Source organism: Lonchura striata, chromosome 1 (genome assembly GCF_050655825.1).
Source record: "Lonchura striata isolate lonStrDom1 chromosome 1, ASM5065582v1, whole genome shotgun sequence".
Classification (NCBI taxonomy): Eukaryota; Metazoa; Chordata; class Aves; order Passeriformes; family Estrildidae; genus Lonchura; species Lonchura striata.
Window position 1 is genome coordinate 72,368,624 of NC_140703.1, and position 15,626 is coordinate 72,384,249.

The 15,626-nt window shown below is 35.8% G+C and overlaps 1 protein-coding gene across 9 annotated transcripts in view; it reads right to left on the reverse strand.

Annotated features, from left to right (window-relative positions):
• SGCG (sarcoglycan gamma) overlaps nucleotides 1-15,626 on the reverse strand; it is a 105,030-nt gene that overhangs the window by 66,110 nt on the left and 23,294 nt on the right. For 2 of the 9 annotated variants that reach the window (XM_021530621.4, XM_021530617.4), the window contains exons 2-3: nucleotides 8,595-8,685; nucleotides 6,682-6,806 (exon numbers count right to left, since the gene is read on the reverse strand). The gene's annotated coding sequence lies outside the window, so the exon portion shown is untranslated. Of the gene's footprint in view, nucleotides 1-6,681; nucleotides 6,862-8,594; nucleotides 8,686-15,626 lie in introns of all 9 variants that reach the window. The other 7 variants (XM_085556740.1, XM_085556714.1, XM_021530623.4 and 4 more) reach the window with 4 other exon arrangements.

Below are 15,626 nucleotides of genomic sequence, written 5' to 3' on the forward strand. Positions count from 1 at the left end.
AAAGGAGGAATAGAACTAGATGTGGAGGCAAGAGATGGAAATACTAAAGTCTTCCCTCCCTAGTTCAAGTGATTAATCACAATCATACCTTAAAAAATACAACAGAATAATTTGACCTTGCATCTGGAAAGTAAAAACTGTACCTTTTTTGACAAGTCACATGTAGCTAAACTAAAGACTCAAAATTCATTTTTCAGTAGCAAGGGAAGCAAAATGCTTTCCTATGTATACCGTGTCTCACTACATACTTTAAACCTCTGCCCTTTTCTGATGAATTTTAAATGCCAATGACTACAAAATGATGTGTTCCTGTTGTTTTGTAGCACTAGTCATAACAACTTTATTGCTCATTTTTACTTACACAGGGGAAAACCCAATTATTTTAAATGTGTATTAGACACATAAGGACATCATCAAAAGACTTGTACTGCAGAAGCCTTTTTTGGTGATGTTGACTCCAACTGTTTAGGCAGCAACCATCTCTAAGTTTCTTTCTAAGCAACGGTGAGAAAGCAATAATGCAATGCAAGAAACAGAAAATTAAGAACATGGAGAAGTGCATAAATACTGGTTTTGATCAGTATACCAGTTCTTGGATTAAAACCTATAAGAAAGACATAGCTGATCTTTCAGTTAACTGTAAAAACAAGTGAAGTATCAACAAAACCCAAATTACCTGTTAAGTATGTAGGCATAAAAGATCTCTTATTTGACATAACATATACACTCTCTGTATTTCAAAGTAGAATTTTCCATACAAAGTATTTAATCCAAAACGGAAATCAGCAGGTATTACTAAAATCCTTAACTTTAGTTGGGAGATTATTTACTGATGTTAGTCAAATACTACAGTCTGAAATGTAGGGTTTATTTTTCTTCATTTTAAAGACGTCTTCATTTTAAATATTCTAATTTGAGTAACTGGAAATCAATTCCTATTTGGATCAAATAACAAGCACATTACCTTCTCCAAAAAGTATGTCTGAAGTTTCTAAACCTATTCTTTAGGCATACATAGGAAAAGATATTCATAGAGTGCAAGTATAACTTGTCTTTTTAAACTTCAGTTAGATGTTGTTTGTTCCTCAGATTTGGACAGTAGTGCTTGACCAATCAATCAGTTTTTGTAGGCTCAAATATTATCAGAGAACCAAGAACTGCAAATCAGGCTTCCCTAAACTCAAATTCTGGAAAAATATGCAAGTTTCTGATGGCAAAATAAAGACAAATGACGCTATATCTTTGTGCCTGCAGGTTCTCCTAGTCCAGGTTTGCAGTGATTAGGACTGTTCTCTACCAACTGTGTAACTAAACTCTGCCTAGGATAGATCTTGATTTCCTACTTGGCAGAGGGAGAACAATGCCACACACATTTCGGGAAGGTAATCACTTTTCAAAAAAGCTTTTGTTCAACATAGGACAACTGAGAGATTTTGTCAGTCTCTGGTGTACATAAGCAGAGTGCCCTCAAAGCTTTAGAATCTCTTATTTCAATTTAAAGAAAATGCTGGATAAATTCAGCTGAAATTTAAAATCATCTACCACAAGGTGGAGATCTCTTTTGGTAAACTGTCTTTAAAATGTTTTTATTTATTTTTAGCTGTGAATTAACAAAATATGAGATCAGATATGTAAAGAAGTCTCCACATTTTAATCACAGTAAAATAAACACTGTGAGTAGGCACTTGAGGGTAAGAGAAAAAGGTTAAGTACTGAGCACACTCAGGAAATGAACACGAGATGTGTAAGTGGAGACTGTAAAATATGGGGAGAATGAGGAAGTACCTAGGGATGCTGAAGAAAGTAAAAAAAGAAAAGAAGAAAAAGGTAACAAAAGATGGAATCTTTTGCTAATGTAAAGGAATATTGATTAATTTTGCTTTCTGCTGCCTTTATCTTATTTTGCATTCTAGCCATTTATATGCTTTGCTTACCAAACAATCCTAAATTAAAGGTACATAATCTTTTGAATGCTAGCTTTGAATTTTTTCTTGACTTAAAGCCATTTGTTATTAGGTGCCTCAGGATTTCTGATACAGGAAGACAGTCAAACTAATGTTTCCAATTTAAATAGTATTTTAGATATTTTCAATATGACTAAAGGCATACAGCTTTTTCTTTCATAAATGTGACTAAAATCAGTTAAAACAAATCACCAAGTGTGAATCACAATACTATCAATTCAACAGATGTTTACCTAAAAGCAAAATCAGTAACATTATAATATATATTTAAAAAGTAAGTACTCTCACAGATTGTGAAAGTTGTTACTAGCAGAATTTCAACAAAATATTCAATTCAGAAAGAATGGAGGGTACTCAAATAAATACCATATTTTTATCAAATATAGCTAAGAAATGCTTTTTACTCTGTTAGGACAATACATTAACGGTCTTATACAACTTTGTTAATACAAGAACTGCATTTCTGGTTTTGGAAGCACTATCTTTACACCTGCATTGAACATAATTATCAAATGACTCATTAAATCATTCAAAACTAAATAAACTATTTTGTAGTGCAGTTCCGTGTTTAAGTAAGATAACAGTTTTCAGCAGACATCATCAGTATTCTCATTAAGTGGGAAATACCTACCACAACAGAATGAAACTAGAAGTAGAATGTTACAGGGAAGAGAAGTGTTGAGGCTGGAAAAAAAAAAATCTTTTCCTATACTAAACAATAGGGCTGAAAATTAGGCAAGTTTTTGGTGTACAGGCTACATCAGGTCTGTTTGAGCACTTAAGACAAGAAAAATAGTCTGAAAAGTAGCATGGGCAGCACAGGACTACCTGGTCTGGGTATTGCTGCCCACCCTACAAAGGGTTTGGCTCCACCTCCACAAAATTCTATGCCACACCCATCCATACTACGTAAGACATGGCTCTAGGCACCCTCTGGGGAAACTCGGACCACTTCAGCCCTCAAATATGACTTTTTGCAGCACCAGAATATATGCTAGAAGTCTTGGGGTGTACTGCAAAGGCACAATGCATATCAGGACCCTGTCATGTGAACGTGGAGGGAACAAACTTGACACTGCCTTCTCGGTTTCAACCGTGCAGGCTTTTGGGATTGTTCACCATGCTCACTTTCTTCTTTGGCACTCAGGCCAAACTCAAATCAACCTCTTCTTCCTTCACGTACTGAAATCTGTCTCATCATTTTATTATCCCTACTGTGAAAACTTTCACTCAGGCAATCAATAACAGTAACCTTTTCTGCCAGGCATACAAATATCTTCCCATGGCTTTTCAGCTCATAGGGAATGCTGATATTAAAGTAATACTCACTGTTAGTTTTTTAGCTTTAAGTTCTGAATCCATCTATTTCCTTCCTTGTATTTCCAAGTAAAAGTCAAATATTACAGTTAATTCTCATTGATTTACAGCAACTTTACATGGCTTGAGAATGCTGCTAGCTACCAATATGAAATATTTATTAAATTATGATGCCCTTTTCCATGAACTCTGAAGCACTGTCGATTGGACCAGCTAGTAAGACAGCCAGGTGACTACACAAAATCAGTAGGTAATTAACAATAACAATAAAGTGAATAGTTAGGAAAATTCTGAGAATCCTAGGAAAAAACTGGGCTGCAATGGACCTCTAGAGATTATTTATTCCAGTTCAAAGCTAGACTTGAAGAGGCCTTTGAAAGGAGCTTGATATCTAAAGCATTGCTAATGTATCCTGGTCTGTGGTTAGGGTTCATTACCACAGCTGTGCTCTACTGATTCCGCTTCATTCCACCTACATTCTTTTTTAAGAAACTCTTGCATTTTATTGTTTTCAGCAGTCTGGAGTCACAAGAACATGCCTTTTTATTCAATTATTACTGCCTCTCACTTAAAATCCTCTTCCCCAAAACTAAGGAAATCGGGTGCAGTGGAACTTTGCTGACATGTCTACTTCCATCAGGAGCCTGCATGCTTCTCTCAGAAAGTTCTAACAGCTTGGAAATTCAAGGTAGGATCTATGCGAAACTTTAACATAAAACAGGCTGTTGTACTCAACACTGTCAGCCTTTTCTGAAAGCCACTAGTATCCACAACTAATAAAGCAAGGATGCAAAAAGTCTGTATAAAATTTAGTATCTGGCACTTGGAATACTGGGAAAAGGTAAGGTAAAGCAAAGGTACTAAAACTTCTGTTCCTAAGAGCACTGACAGCACAGCAACTGAGTGTTGCTCTCAGTAAAAGGAACTGAAGAGTTTTAACAGTCATTACTACAAGACGATTCCATCCCTACTTCCCTTAATTGAAAATCCATATATACCTGATTCTTACAGGCAACCTTCAGGATGTTCATATCCACAAACAAACATACACCTTATTGAAAAGCATGTGCTTTATGACTGCCATCAGCATTATCCAACACTTCAGTACATACCACACTCCATTTAAAAAGTATTTATATATTTTAATTTATATTTGTCTTTTCAGTGTTATACAGACTTCATCCACCACAGAAACATAACCAACCATGGCATGAAATGCAGCAGCTGTTTAAGAGCTTTTGGCAGATATTCAGAAAGGTTTAATGAGAAGACTGGCCCAGGTAGCCAAAGCTATGATTAATTAAATAGTGAGAATACTATTACCCAAGCTGAAAATTTGACCAGGATATTGAATTAACCTGTTATCCAAACTGCCATGATGCTTTTAGCCTGGTTTCATAAATAAAAAGGCAACCAAACCCTATGACAATCTATAAATCTTCTGTCTCCCATTCATTTTCCCTACCTCCTCCAATAATTTTTGAGTTTCTTGGCCAATTTCAACTAAATTCAACAGACAAGCAGATGCCTCAAATACTGCATTCCTGCAATCTTCCTGAAAATGAGTTAACAGAGAAAATAAGAATCCCCGTTTATGTCTTTACTTAGGGACTGCAATGGGCATGAAAACCTTATAAAATATCAGAAAACTGAAGTGAGAAAAAGACCTTGTAAATGTCTCTGTTACAAAAATCCTTCAGTCACTGCTCGCTAAACATGTAAGACAATCAACTCTGAGAAATAAGTCCACAGGAAATCTAGCTTACTTAATTCCAAGTCATGAAAATAATTAAAAACAGTAAGAGGTTAAGACCTGGGATTTGTATTTCATGTACAAGGTGTTACTTTCCACAAGAAGGAAAAAACATCTCATGAGGCTATTTAAGCAAGAAGATCTTTGTACACATAATTTTATGTGCCTTATGATTATGAATAAAACTCAAAATATAACATGCTTTGAACCACTGAGTTTTCAACCAGAAAAGAGCTGCATGCTGCAAGCAAAAGCATGAAGGTCTGGAAAAGAGATTTTAAGTGGTTCCCTCTAATGCTGGGCTTAATTTAGACTATTTTTCTTTTAATTTAACCCCGTGCAGTTGTTCTTATCCTTTGGTGGTATTCCAGGAGCATTTTTTCTTCATTACATAATAGAAAGGAGGGGTGTATCTAATAGAACATTTGTTCAGAAGATAAACAGAAATCCATCTCAGCCAAAGTGGCATCACTTGTGACTGTTCACAAACAAAAGTTCCAAAATCTTAACTCATGGCAAACTTCCAGAACTGTACAGTACAAAGATCCTATAGTTCACTCAAATGGACTACTCATTTGGAAGTGGCTGTGCAGACCAAAAGTCATCTCTCCAAACACAGGCAACATCAGCCACACTCACCTAGGCCCCCTCCACAGAAAATGGAAATAGACAGACACTTCTAGGATGTGATTCATCTCCTCCAGAAGTAGGAGGAGATTTAAGACAGATACAGTAAAAACACCCATATCTAGCTAAAAGGACCCTAGCTGACTGTTGTTCATGCTTTAAAATCACATTCCTATACTTTGGCGATATCCTGTTTTAGAAACTTATGTGCTTATCCAGATTCATGATTACATATGCGGTGTAAGCACCTGTTGGTGGCAAGACACCAAGTATCATCCAATAAATCATTTGATAATGAGTCAGTAACCCACTGATACCTAGTTGGTAATTTTCTTTCAGGTAGAGAAATTATCCACAAGAAAATGTATTTGAATTAAAGGCGATTATACACTTGCAAAACAAGTTCTGTACACAAATAATTAAATGCCCTATATAAATTTAAGTATGCTTCCCAGAAGTTAGAAACAATTTTGTAACTATTCCTCAGGTGGGAGGTTTTATCCCACAATCAAGCAAAAAGTGTTCAGCAGAACCATGGATCCATTCTTGACTAAATTTAACTTTTAGTATGTGATAAACTGAGAGAAATATACAGCTACAAGCATCAGAGGTTTACTACTGCAAATCAGATATTTATGTAAGTACAGTAACATGATACTGTAAAAGATTTAAAAGTTACTAGACTTAAAATTTCTACTTTAGCTTCTTAATATTACAGAAGTGCCGATTTATAACTTAATATTGCACTTAATTGTAAAAACAAGTATAAATAAACTATCTGAATCAATAATAATAATTGTAGTTAAAAATGAACACATAATTTAGGCCCTAAAACAAACCACATAAGCATCAAAATGATCCTTAAATAAGGACAAAATCCATCTGAAATGTTGCACAGAAACTTAGACAGGGAGAAGCTCAATACAACCATGTAGCAAGAACAAACAAAAAGAACTCATTTGTTAACATGTTAATGTTTTAATACAAATATACAAATAAATTTTAAAAATTGCTACTTACCTTGGAGATTTGAAACAATGTGGACTTGTGAAAAAACTACAGTCTCTTTCCAAGAGAGAACTGTCTAACTTTTCCACTACTTTCAGATCTGGAGTGGAAGATATTTTAGGTCTGGCCAAATATCACTGGAAGAAAATTCGTTCACATGTTTGGCTATGTTTTGCATTCCATCCTGTTGCTCTGGCACACAGACACAGCTAATTATAATCTGTGACATAAGCAAGCGGTTAATTCTACTGCTAAAACAGTTGTGTACTGACTCCAGAAATGAACTTATGGTAAGACATAACCAATCCATAATGTGCACTGAAATCGCTCAACCTGTCACGTAACACCAACTACTTTATTAAAATCTGAGACTCTGAGCATTTTATAGAAGCTGCATGTAAAATCCATTATCAGAGCTGGCTGCTAACAGCACTCAATGCAAAATTAGAATCAAAAAAGACTTCTGCTTTCTTTTCTGAATCTGTATGTAACATTCCAACTGAATTTTAAGAGTTCATTTTCTGAAAACTTTTCATTTTAATGCTAACATTATTCTAGCTATAATATATACTGGCCAGCATATAAAAAGTCTCTTTAAAAAAGGAAATACAGATACTGTAATATACCTATAATAGCACATGTACATTTTATAGAAGAACCATAATAACAATTACCAATTTTTCCAAGAAGTTAAGCCTATGTTGGTATCTAAAATACAGATTCATATATATGCATAGACACACATAAATACTAGGAGCTATATAAAAAAAGTTGCATATATTACATATTTTCAGATTTCAGACGTTATTGAAGTTACAAGACATCCTTTTTTATTTTTTTTTTCCCAGTATCATTAAAGCTTTGAGCTCTCAAATACAGAAAAAGAATTCCAGCCTGGCACTGCTTACATTACACTGCCTACACAAACACTGACCAGCATACTTCTTGTTCCACCTCAGATATGTTAGAATCTGTGCCGGTAGCTTTCCACAATTTAAAAGCATAAAAATATACATTTGTAAGATTTACAGAATAAAAGGTTTGTGCTATGAGAAGCATTGCAAACATCATCCACATCTGGACAATTTTATTTCTCAAAGCACTATGTTTGCTTTTTTCCAGTCTTGTGCTCACATTGTCATCACGCCTTAGAAGACAAAGCTCCTATCACACATTTAACAGCTGCAGATCATAAATTTAGGACTGACACAAATCCAGCTGATCACAGGCTTACAAGATAATTTTTTCCCTTCATGAGTTCTATGGCCATAAATCCTTTATCAGACTTTGTTTACATATACAAATGCTGTTCTTTTCTCTGCAAAGAAATTAATTCACTGATATCTACCAAAAATGACAAATATTTGCAATAAAAATATTCATCAATATTTTTAAAACAGATTTTATATATAATCTCAGGGTTGTATGAAAGAAAGTGTGAGGAAAGCATTTGTATGTTGTGTTAATACCAAAGCTTTTCTTTAACTGAAATTCCTTTTAAATATTAGAGGAAGAAAACTATAAATGATGGACAGTTTTGAAAGGTTTATTATTTAGGTAATTAGGTATTCATGTCTAGAGATTTTCTGCAAAATCTTTTGCCCATTCTTGGAGAAAATTAGAGGATCAGATAAAACTATTCTCAAAACCCCAATGTGTTTAACTGCAATTATAACATGTTTTCTTTTGACATATTTGTATGTATTTGATTTCTAAACATATAAAAAAGATTGACTAACATAGTGCCTAGCTATTGAAAGGCATATGGAAAGCTATCACCCAGTAGGTCTCTTTATGACAGAACTTTGTGCTATTTTCCATATATGATTTCTCTTCACTACTCTAGATGTCTCTGTCCTGCTCTTCCTTGTAACTAATTTCTACAAAATTAAAACTTGAAAAAAATGAAAAGAACAAATAAATACCTCAGTTAGTAACTTCTGAAGTTCTCATGAAGTGATCTGAAGCAAGAGCAACTGTCAGTGAATTCTGTACCATCTGAAGGCAGCTGTCCTCCTGTTTAAATGCACAGAAGGGAGAGAGAAAACAAAATTTTGCTTGAGTATGGAGAAAAAGTAAGATATATTCATGAGCTGCCTTCCTCACTACTTCAACTGACAACACCTTACAAATGATAGGCCAAAATTCACTCAGCTTAAAACTGTGACACACACAAATGAAACAATGGATACCCAACAGCTGTTTGGACTGCAAATGTTCATGACAGCAGAGTTTACAGTAAATGCAAAATAAACATCAGTCAAAAGGTCTATGTGCAAAATAATTAAAAATATTTCTGTTGCAACTATAAGATTGGAATCCATTCGTATAATGAACAATAAATTCAATTATGGGGTTATGTTGCATTTGTACAAAATCTAAATCTTTCTCCCCCTCCCCCCTAATTTTCTGCACAGTTGAAGAGAGTTGATATCCCATTCCTCACCCCAAAACTGCAAACCTCCTTTTCAATCAGATTTTGAAAGTCAATAGCTGATGACTTGGTCTTTGAAAGGTAACTAAGCAGACATATTAATCTTCCACATTATCAGAGTCCACCCATACCATCACCTGACTAACTAGAAGCACTTGCAAACTCATCTCAGGAAAAAAACCCAACAGAAATTATGGTTTCAATATTCTGCTACTTTAACCAATCCTACATTTTTTCCCTCTTTTTTTTTTTTTTTTTTTTTGTTTTGTTTTTAATGTTAAATATTATGCCTTCAAGAACATCTTTCTATTACTCAGAGTACAAAACAACACAGTGGTGGAGAAGCCACTATCAGGAATCAGTTTAAGAAATTCATCCAACTAGAAAGGACACAGAAGACATTTGGTCCTGTCATATATTTTTCAAGTCTGTGAGATGTTTCAAGACGGTGATAAGCAGTGGGTAGCAAAGAGTATTTAAGTGGTGATAAGGATTTGGTAAGCAAAAGGTATTCAGGAAACAAGAATATTCTAACCTGTATAGGAAATGGAATTTATCTGAAATACTGTGATTATGTGTAACACACTAAAAATAACTAAAATTAGGTTGTACAGATGTGTAACTCCAGATGATAGCAGAAATCTTTTTCAACCTAAAATATTCTATGAAACAGGAGTTTTGACACATGACATATTAAAAGATACTTTTGTAAAGGGTCAGAAAGGTCAAGTAGTATAGCAAAAACAAGTTTAAAGATAAAATGGCAGAAACCCTGGGGAGAAAGTACCAATGCAAACCCAAAAATTAACTAAATTCTAAAACAACTAAAGTGGAAGATAACTGTAATAATGGCCAGAAAATATTAAAAAGTAATTATTAACCAGAAATCTCTAGACTACCAATAACAGAGGGGAAATGGCCAAGTATCCTCTGTTTTGATCATTTTAGTTACTCAAGAGCTTGAATACTGATGCCAGAAAAAGCACCTTTTCAAAAACGATGTTTTCCTGTTCTCCTGACTTCCCACTATGTTAGAGACTCCACTGTGATACCAAGCAAGAAGTGTTTGAAAGCATTTTTCTAGTGTTTTACTCCAAAGCATTTTGAATTGGCTATGTTTAATGTGCCTTTCAAATTTTTAAGGGATAAAACAGCTGTACATTTACTGATAGACTGAGATCTTGCCTCCTCCTAAGGATAGGCTATGGTGAATATTTAAAATAGGATGTAATCTTCTAAACCTAAGCAAAAGAGTGAGCCATAAGAGCCTTATATCTTTCCCATATAAACTGAAGAAACACTTGAAAGTGACTCTTACACCAATTAAATCTACAAAAATGCAATTGTTTTAAAGAGTTACAAAGTGGAAAATACTCCAGTAGGAACCTTTTAAAGTATAAACCCAGTACAACCACCAAAAAATAAGGTTTTGAGGGAGATTTGCTTAGACCATTCTATTACATCTTATCTATAAGAAGGTTCTAAACAGCTTTGAAACTTGGAATATCTATTCTAGAGAATGAACAACTAAAAGAGAAAAATCTGAAAAGTACTATGCAAGAAAATATGAAAATTAAAGGACTTTTAAGTATCCCACTGCCCTGTTTGTCAGTGCATGGCAGGTCAGGTTTCTAGGAAGTTTTTATCATGAGCACAAACAGCTGGCTGCGGGTCTATTTCCTGGCCACCCTAACAGTGTTTCAATCTCTGCTTCAGCTGTTCTGTTCCTTGCTGCCACACCCCTTTTCTCTATCCCACTTTTTGATGCGTTGTCATCTTTCCTCCCCAGTACACTCAGTGGGTCCAGAAGAATCTTTTTTTGCTTATTGTTCACCAGCTCTACTCAATCTCTTTTCAAATTCACATAGACACAATATTAATTTATATAGAACTGTTTCAAACTGTCACAGAGGGCTAGTTAAGATTTTTTGGGAGAAAGGATGTGTTAAATTGTATCTTCTACTTGGATTGCATCTTCACACACTGATTAAAAACCATTTCATTTGTGTGAGTATAATTCTGCATGAACCTGTAAAGACATTACGTAGTGAAGCAACAAGTGAAAAGCTGCATTGTACTCTGTGCTCACCACTGTACTCCATGTAAAAATGAGCTTGACAGCTGCCCTGGAATACAGGTAAGGAGGGATAAATTTATCTTCCAAGAGCAAATAAGAAAGTTCATGTTTGGAGACCCTTCCAAAGAGCCAGCTGAAAAGATTAATTTGGAGCCTGCAGCTTATACAGACTGGAAGACACTATAGAGTGACCTTGCTATAGCATGACTTTAAAAGCAGAAAAAGTTGCCTATGTTTAGTATTTGGTGAAACACCCCACCAAATACTAAATGTCCAAGCAGATTTGTAATAATTTTGTCCCATTGCATTGTTGGTATAAGTCAAGCATTCTCCTAAGCATGAAGTGTAAATACTGTTAGCTTGAGGAAATTAATTGTTAGCTTTTTCTCAGGAACAAAACCAGAAATGTTTTTTATTTCAGTATACTTACTAAAACATACAGAAATGTATACTTTGGTTCATATGAATCACTCTAATATTCTGGACAGGAGGGTGGAGCAAAACACTTTTTAATAGGTGTGCTATTTTGTGCATTGGGACTTTTATTTTAGGATATGATTCATTATGCACCTACTCACAGCTCTATCAGCGAGCACTCTGTGGCAGGCAGAATAGTGTATTTACAATTCTATTCCATAGAGTATGTCAAATCACTTCTACAACAGATGTCAATAGCACTGACAAGCAACAGAGAATCACATTTCCTGTTCTCTGGTCATAACATTTCTTCTTACATCATCTGGCCTTTACTAAAAACAAAAGCAAAACCCCAAATGCACTAAATGTCCAGAGCAGGATGATCTAGTCTGCCTTGGGATATCTGAATTCTGAGGCATTCAAGTGAAACACATGCTGTCACCCAGTACAGGTGGCTGTATGAAACAGAAAATGGAATGACTATCCCTCCATGGTAGAACAAGTTTGTTAGGTCTTTGAAGCCCCACCTCTGTACCCATATTCTCATATCATATAATGGCTTGTACAGATATAAACCCTAAAGAATATGATGATTTTAACACACTCTTTTGCTTTCTTCCTATATCATTTATCATCTTTAATTCTTCTTGCTTCCTTCCCTACTCACTGACAGAGCAGAAGTACTGGTGATCAAGAGACACAAAAGTCTGCCATTTTATTATTAAATATTTTATTTCAGTAATGTAGCATATGCTTAACTCTGAGAAATAAAGCTTTAATCAAATTTGCATTTGAAACAAAAGCATATAAAGGACATAAAACTCTATTTAAATCCAGTTATTCAGTGTCTACTTCATTAGTTAGAATAGTATTCTCATTCAGTACCACCATGCATCTTCCCAGAAAGAAAAAAAAGTTAAGGCACACAAGAAAAAATGTCTTCAGTTTCAAAAGATTTAGAAGAAGAGAAGTGAAACCATGGAAATTACCACACTCTCAGGCCAGAAATTCAGGCCAGAACTCTATAACAGGAACCATTGTCCCAGAACTTGTGCCCTGACAGATCCAATGCTCGGAATTTAGTGGATTCTAATTTTATATTTGGAACAACTGACTATTAAATGATGGAAAGAATCTGCATTAGTTTAATTTTCTTTAAACTTCAGTCTTCAATAGAAGAGATTATAATATTGAAATCTATTTAATACTGTAAAAATACAGTATAAAAACAGTGCTAAAAACAGCGCTTCTTCCTTGTTAAACAAGAGGGAAAAGTTATTTTAGGATGGTCATACTACAGACCAGCATGTATGCTCAAAGAAACAGAATAAGTAGGACTAGCTGTTTAGTATAAATAAATGAACACATTCTTAACAATTTGTTATGAGACCTAAAGAGAGCTTCTTTAAATTTTTTGTTGCACAAGTTCAGCTTACAAAATATCAAAAGTACTTGCAAAAACAAACAAACAAACAAACAAAAAACAAACAGCAAACCCAAGAATTAATGTCTTGCAGTCAATGTAAGAAAATCTTTTATCCAGTACTGATTATCTCCTGTGGCTGTTTTTTTTTTTGGGTTTTTTTTTTTTTTTTTTGGTAGCCAAGAAAAGCAAAGTTCCCAGAGCATTTTACTTTTCCTTTAAAACTATTCAGCTATAAAATGCTGAATGATTAATGATTTTTCCTTTTACAAGTTTTCATTGTAAAGTCATTCTGAAGCAGATTACTATTAATTTTACAATCAAAATCATACTACACCCCGTGACTCACTAAAAGAATGCCAGGGGAAAAAAAGCCCTAGCATTTTGAAATGCCAAAAATGGGGTGGAGGGTGAGAAAAGGCACAATAAAAAGCTTTTGTGCTACAGAGTAAAACAGCCTAAACCCCAGATACAATACCTATTATTCTGGAAACCTGAAGTATACAGTATTTTATAGCATTTCCATTTTTGACTGCAAAACTGAGTCTCTCACTTTTAAGTTCACAAGAAATAATTAACACATGTACCATACAGGTATAGAGCCAACCCAGCAAAAGAGTTCACACCTTGAAGGGCTGGGCAATCTTCGGTTAACAAAACACAGTTACACATTGGGTTTGCATGGACAGGTTTGGCTAGCACAGGGGCTACAGGGGTGGCTTCTGAGAGAAGCTACCAGAAGCTCCTCCCATGTCGGACAGAGACAATGCCAGCTGGCTCCAAAACAGACATGCTGCTGGCCAAGGCTGGGTCAATCAGGAATGACATATTTAAGAAGGAAAAAGCAGTTATTGGGCAGATGTAACTATGACCAAAGAGTGGTGTAGTGAGAATATGGGAGAGGGACAGCCCTGCAGACACCAAAGTCAGGGCAGAAGGAGGGGCAGGAGGTGCTCCAGGCATTGAGCCGAGATTCCCCTGCAGCCCTTGGTGCAGACTATGGTGAGGAAGCTGTGCCCCTGCAGCCCATGGCGATCCACAGGGATGCAGAGATCCACCTGGAGCCTGTGGAGGACCCCACACTGGAGCAGGTGGATGCCTGAGAGGAGGCTGTGTGACCCCATGGGAAGCCCATGCTGGAACAGGCTCCTGACAGGGACCTGCAAACCCATGGAGAGAGCTGTCCATGCTGGAGCAGGTTTCCTGGTAGGACTTGTGACCTGGTGGGAGACCCGTGTTGGAGCAGGCTGCACCTGAAAGACTGCAACCCATGGAAGAGTGACCCACACTGCAACAGTTTGTGAAGAACTGTTGGCCATGGAATGGACTCACATTGGAGAAGTTCACAGAGAACTGTCTCCTGTAGTGGGAGGGACCCTGCACTGGAGCAAAGGAGACTCTTCTCCCTGAGCAGTGGCAGGAACAACACATGTGATGAACTAGCTGTAACCTCCATTCCCTGTCTCCCTGTACTGCTAGGGAGGAGGAGGAAGAGATAAGGAGAGGTGTAGGGGAAGGTGTTTTTAACATTTGTTTTTACTTCTCATTATCCTGCTCTGATTTTGTTAGTAATAAGTTCAGTAAAATCCCCAAATCAAGTCTGTTTTCCCCATGACGGTATTTGGTGAGTGATCTTTCCTGGTCCTTATCTCAACCCATTAAACCTTCATTGTATTTTCTCCCTCCATCCAGTTGGGAAGAGAAGAGATAGAGCAGCTTTGGTGGGTGCTGGGCATCCAGCCAGGGTGAACCCACTAGATATTAAAAAATAAAACTTAATTGATGATTTCCCAAGATCAGTCCATGAAGAATCTGTACTGAACCATATTTAAGAATGCAAGACCAAAGTACTTAATTCAGAGTCACTTTTCTGGATCAAGATGATTGCCCTCATCAGGCAGACAAATGAAGCTCAGCACTTAGCTCAGGAGTTTTTACCTCTTCTAATGTTTCTAAAAATACAAAAAGAAGGTCAATGCATGGGAAGCATAAAATGGACAAGCAAATCTTCTTATCAACCACCATAACAAAATAGCAATTTCTGCTCCTGCTTTCTGTGGAAAAAAATTGAACAACTCTTAAAGAGCAATAGTAGAAGGGTAGAGAAAATATTTTTTAAGAATCTGGTTTGACATTCTGAACTTGTATTGAAGCAGAGCTTTAGTATAAAAGGTTAAGTTGCAACTCTTGATCCATAAGATCTTTTTTGAGCTACCATTCATAAGAAAGACTATAAAAATAACAATAATAATGTTGTTAGTATACCCCAACTATCTGTTTGCCCTACTGAGATTTTAGCTTTGCCAAAATGCAAGCAGAAAAATTAGGCACATGAGAAGTGAATTTAATTAGGAACTTGCCATCTGGCATAAGCAAGCAAATGTTAAGTGGCACCCTTTTAATATGAAGAAACTAAAATCAACCAGGGAACAGACTATAAGCTATTTCCTGTTTGATTGAAATGCTTAAATTAACTAGGGGAATAGTGTAATTATCTAGTATATTGAAGGGTTATCCTCGAGGCTGAGCTGTAGGCAACCACAGCAAGCAGAGTAACCATAAGAAAAGTGTTGACTTAAAATTGACAGATGTAAACTGATAAATTT